Below are 6,321 nucleotides of genomic sequence, written 5' to 3'. Positions count from 1 at the left end.
TACTTATTAAAATTCTTGCAAATTAGGCAGCCCAAACAGTTGCATATACCCTGACTCTGCGTGCAATGAATGCAAGAGAAGTGACACAATTTCACCTGGTTATTAAAATTGCCTGCTAACCTGGATTTCTTTTAGCTAAATATGCAGTTTTAAAAATATATACTTCTGTGTATTGATATTAAGAAAGGCATTGATGTTTACGGTTAGGTACACATTGGAGCAAGGACAGTCCTTTTTCGCGAATACGCACTGCATCGATTATATGCAATGCAGGACACGCTAGATAAACTAGTAATATCATCAACCATGTGTAGTTAACTAGTGATTATGATTGATTGATTGTTTTTTATAAGATAAGTTTAATGCTAGCTAGCAACTTACCTTGGCTTACTGCATTCACGTAACAGGCAGGCTCCTCGTGGAGTGCAATGAGAGGCAGGTGGTTAGAGCGTTGAACTAGTTAACTGTAAGGTTGCAAGGTTGAATCCCCGAGCTGACAAGGTAAAAATCTGTCATTCTGCCCCTGAACAAGGCAGTTAACCCACCGTTCCTTGGCCGTCATTGAAAATAAGAATGTGTTCTTAACTGACATGCCTAGTTAAATAAAGATTAAATAAAAGTGAAAAAAATAAATAATAATAAATAAAAATCGGCCAAATCGGTGTCTAAAAATACCGATTTTCCGATTGTTATGAAAACTTGAAATCGGCCCTAATTAATCGGCCATTCCAATTAATCGGTCGACCTCTAGTATGAACATTGCTTTCTATCTCTCTGAAATGTGCCACATTGTTTCAATATTCAAAATCGATATCCAGCTGTCCCATAGTAATGAACGTGTCGGGAGTCAGGACGAGACAGGCAGGCAGTGTTTCTCAGCCAGTCTAAATCATGAATCAGCTGGCATAATTTTCATGGATATATACAAAGAAATGTCAATTGAAAAAAGGTCAAATGGAAGTGCAGCTAGATTGCAGTATCCAGCTGTCCCATAGTAATGAACGTGTCGGGAGTCGGGAAGAGACAGGCAGGCAGCGTTTCTCATCCAGTCGAAATCATGAATCAGCTGACATAATTTTCATGGTTATATATAAGGAAGTGTCAATTGAAACAGTCTAAACAAATGCAAATGCAGCTACAATGTTGTTATTCTTGCTGCACTGTTTGACGTGACTGTAAGTTAGCCGTAGGGATAAGAACATTGCCAGCCAGTATGGCAATGGAACATTTAGAATGAATGACTGGGTTGCGTCCATAGATACTGAACAAAAAGACTGAACGACTGGGCCGTGTTTCTGGCAACCGAACCGATAGAATGAATGACCAGCATGCTTGGGTAGCAACCCTAAATTTGTGTCGAGGCTATACCTTGTGGAAGGATGAAATAGTATGAATAAATTCATCAAAATAAATGTTTTTATGAAAACATGTAAATCATTATTTGAATATTTTGGTAGCCCGTTGTGTAAAAGTGATAATGCCTTCAAAGACGATATTTGGAAGCTATATTGGCATGGTTTGCCGGTCCTCAACTTCGTCTCGGGCCTTAAAACACCCGTGCCAATATGTGACCGACCACCTTGATTCGGTCTTATGAAGCAAAATTTGAAATTGTGTTTTTTATATTGGACAATAGCAGAGACAGAGAGCTGCAAAATGGTATATCATACATTTTGAGGATCAATGGGGAAATAATTATGCTTTGAAAGTTGACAAACCTGCTGTTCTTATGTTATCCAGAGTGTTGGTGACTGTAAATGTGCTCCAGGCAACAATTTAATTACGATTTTTTTTGCTGACGTTTACTGACACCTGCCATATTCAACCGATGTTGAGTGTTTGTAAATGTATTAGTTATTCTGCGCTCTGGCACACAGATGAGAGTGCTCTGAAACATTTTTTGCAGTGACATTCAATTGAAATGGATACTTGCATTGTGGAGTCTTTTGTAAAAAAAAAGCTGCATTAGACACGGTTTACCTACACATACTGACCAGCTCAAATATACAGAAGCGTGCTATATGGCAGACCAATCCAAACTCATCTCTTGTCCAGCCCACTCATGTCCAGCCCACTCATTATCTCAGCCAATCATGGCTAGCGGGAAGGTTGCTGGCCTTTTATGTGGCTTAACCAGCTAGGCTCGTAATTTAACCATTTTATTCATCTTTATAGATGGCACACAATTTTTTTATTAAGGCACATGTTCGAGAAGGCATTTCTGCCAAAAAACACATTTTGATTCAAATTTTAAAAATTCAGTTCAACCGGCTCTCCTGTGAAGTAGTAACCTGTGACATACGCCTAGTTTCCTGAAACGGGTCACATATATCCTCCAAACACCTGCTTCTCTGGCATTGTCAATTAAATACAATAGATCCTAGCATTCGAGAATGGCCGCGCGAACCTGACAAAACCTGACCTGAAATAACATGGAGGCCCAAGCCACGGGCCAGCCTCTGACCCGAGATGACGTAGGCGACCAGAGAAACAGACTTTTCCTCACAACTTAATGGTGTCATGACACCTATCAATGGTTCAAGGAGGACAGTGGGTTCTTGGAAATAATCACAAAAGCCAAGGATCGCCTACAGGTGAGAGAGAGCAGGTAACATCTTTCCCTTGAGAGAAAACAAGCTTTACTTCACAGAAAGTATTCCTGAACTTTCTGGCAGAGGAAGTAAGTTGCTTGATGAGTTGTCAGGAGCGATCGGTTGGCTTGTCTCCAGTTTAAGCTGTGTGCTGATCTCAGTGGACTCCATCTTATTGACTCTAAATTACTTTGGTGTACAGAAGGCTACCCAAGCTCTCACACATAGCTCACCCCTGGTGCTTTCAATGGTGTTTATGCCTCTAAGTCTGATATGGCTGAGAACTTCTGAGAATAGTCTCACTTCAGTGCCTATCATAGTTATTGTTATGATGGGGAGATCAGATGCAGTTACTCAGGGGATATTAAGCCAAATTAATTACTTCCAGCGTGTATATGGTGAATACATAGTATGGTGAATATACACACACACACACACACTCACTCACTCACTCACACACACACACACACACACACACGCCACAAATCCCTACAGCTTGGCAATAACAACACATATTTGCCAAAACAAATAAACGCATGTCAGAGGGCATGTAGACAAACATGAACATAATTGCTCTGAAAGTCCGGCTGTCAGGGGATGCCTCAGGTTGTGTTTGGGGAAAATGTCTATTATCATAACAATGATTCAGGCACAACACTATCATTCTGTGATCAGCTTGAGACAAAATAACATATAGCCTACAAAGAATGGTTCCAAAGGAATTGCCTTATCCTTTTATCCCCCCGGCTTAAGTAACACAGCGTTTGATTTTCCTGCAGACTCCTGTTCACTTTGACCCAGCCAATGACCCCCCCATTCCCCTGTGTTTTCATCTTGCTCACACCCACGTCAGAGGGATTACACCCAAATCATCCCTTCATCCTGCTGAATAACAATAAGCAATCTGACGGCCTCTTTGTAACAGCTAGAGGCAGAGAGAGCCGGACACTCTGGAGAATCAGACTTTAGAGTGTCTGTGGAACATTAAAACCTGTCTGTTCCGGAGCATTCTCCAGCACCAGCTAAGATGAAATGACAAAATGTGGGGTACAATTCTGAGAGGAAGCCTTAGAACATACTCCCTGTTGTTTGTGCTTGTTGCTGTGAAGTTAGCATGACTGCATGCTGTTGTGGCCTTGTTTTCAGGATACATTCCTTTGATAACTCAGGGAGATGGAATATAGCAGGGAGCACCAGAGAGATGAACTTGATTCAGGTAAAATCCCATTCACTCTATTCATCGAAAATAGATTTCTAAAGTATGCGCCAACCAGTGTTCAATGTCAGTAACTTGCAATGATTAAAAACAACAACCTTTGAAACTAAAGTGTAAAGGGGCCAGTGGCTTTTAGTAGAAATTCACCTTCAGCCGGTTATCATGATGATCTGGTGAGGCAGCAGCCCTGGTAGTAACAGCAGCATCGCTGTTAGAGAGTTTCTCTGCTGCTGAAACTATAGGGGAAGAGAACAAAAGAAGACGGAAAAAGGTAGAGACAATCTGGGGGAAAGACAAATGCCTCAAGTTTTTTGCAACGGGAAAAAGGATTGCATGTCATGGGTGTTCCTTTACCAAGTTTTTAAAAATGTATTATGACACTGTATTTCTAGTAATGTGGCCTGGACCTAGTTGCTTACTATAAAGCTATAACTTACGTCCTTTTATTTTCTTTGATGCCGATAACGGCATTGTCATCTAAATGCACTCCCTTACAGCCTAGCCAATATAAAATAAAGTCCATTAGGTACTGTGACAGTGGAGAGCGGTAGGGAAGAGGAGGGGACGCAAATGTATGGGTTCTATTTTGGTTTCTAATTGAGGCAGTACATCTGCAGTCATTGTCACGGCCAATTATTTCTGAAGGGGCTCTCTTTTTGTTTTCTTCATTCGCCATAGAGCTCTAATTAGTCCCTGTACCTCCGAGGCTTCTGTAAGCTGCAGGTGAGTTAAGACAGGGGATAAAGTAATGTGGAGGATGGCTGTGAAGCTAACAGTCTCTCTGACAGTTGCCCGTGAACAATAGACCTCATAATGACGGACTGTCGGTGAGCGCCTCGTGGCCAGTGCCGTGCAATGCCATTTCAAACCTTTCCTGGAAACAATATATCCAGAGCAGCACTTTCAAATGACAGAGAAAGAGAGTTTTGCCCTTGCTCTTTTAATGAGAAACATGTCCACTCTTGAGAAACCGTGAGTCTTAGACAGCAGGTAGGCCAGTTGAGTGCTGCGGAAAAGAAACGCCAGCAGAATGCCCATCAAGAGCTGGACTGCAAGCGTATTTCTTGGCGTCCAGTCCTCAGGCGTTTCTGTGCTCACCGTGTGTCTGTTACACAGTGAATGATGCGTGAATGCTGACTACATCCGTCTCGAGCTGCACATTACCATCTTCCCTGTGCTTCTATTATCATCCCCTCAGAAAGGATTGTTAGGGCCGTGAGAAACATTACGTAGTTTCTCTGAACGGTTTAAGGAACAGCGTCAAAAACCCAATACACAAAAAATGACAAGACCGAGCAACCATTCATCTTGCTGCTTGAGTGGTAGCCACCACTGAGGCCCGAGCTGCTCTAGCCATCGAGTCCTACATCTCAATCAAAGTCCTGTGTTGACCAAATTTCTATCTATAACATTCCAAACAAGACATTACGTAAAGCCTTCATAGTTCCTTCATAAGCTCTACATAAATGTGTTATAACCGTATGTCATGCTTTATAAAGGGTTCATAAATGTGACATAAATGTGACATACACATTAGTGTAGCCCACTATGTCCAATATGATGTAAACTTGTGCTTTATAAAGGGTGACATGTTGGACCGAAAGATTGGAATACACTCTAAAGTGAAGTCATGTTAGTCACATTACACCTAATCTCATTCCCAGACACTTCTGCCCAAATGTGGCCTTCGTTAGTTTAGGGTTAAGTTTAAAATCAAATTTGAAGAAGATAAACGGTGGAAATGGGCAGGGTTTAGCAACAACTACTACTTTGTTACTGTGTTAACTAGTGACAATGCCAAATACTTTACTCAGTACGGTCATTCCTATAGAATTATATGGTCACTCCCACTAAGGCCAACTTTGAATGGTTGATATTCCAGGCGTATATGCACTTTGTGCAATAGCCTGGGAACGACGTTACACCAAGAAACACTTACCTTGATGAAAGCCCCCAACTTAAAGAAATTGAAAGTGTCTTTCTTCTGGAACCAAGTTACATGTTCCTCAGTAAACAAACACGCACACAACAAAAACTAGCCATACTGTTCAGTGTTGGGCCAATCAGATCTTTGATACATTCACCCACTCCCCTGCTGAAAGATCAGCCACAAAAGATTGGCAGTACTGTAACAGGTTGTAATCAAGCCCTGGTCTCCAGCATGGGAACAGAAGAGGAATAGCTGGTGCGGTGGTTGGACTACTCCAAATCATCGTGGCTCTGACACACACACAAGCTTTGCAGGTTCATCAACTAATTTAAATACCCCTTACACCCCACAGTAATCTGTGGATTATGAGAGGGCTGGACTTCATAAATCAACAGAACGTTAAAACCTATGTATTGACACTTTATGTAGTGTCCTGTAATACTTAGTTTGAAGTGAGACACCTGTCATTCATAACGCATCTATAAAGAGTCTATATATCACATGACACTGTACTTAATTTAAAGTCAGACTTCTTTGGTGATTTATAACAAATACATAAATGCCTTGGATCATATGACGCTGTA

The sequence above is a fragment of the Oncorhynchus kisutch genome, linkage group LG18 (genome assembly GCF_002021735.2).
Source record: "Oncorhynchus kisutch isolate 150728-3 linkage group LG18, Okis_V2, whole genome shotgun sequence".
NCBI lineage: Eukaryota > Metazoa > Chordata > Actinopteri > Salmoniformes > Salmonidae > Oncorhynchus > Oncorhynchus kisutch.
The sequence above is the reverse complement of the archived record's forward strand: the minus strand, read 5'-3'. Positions refer to the sequence as shown.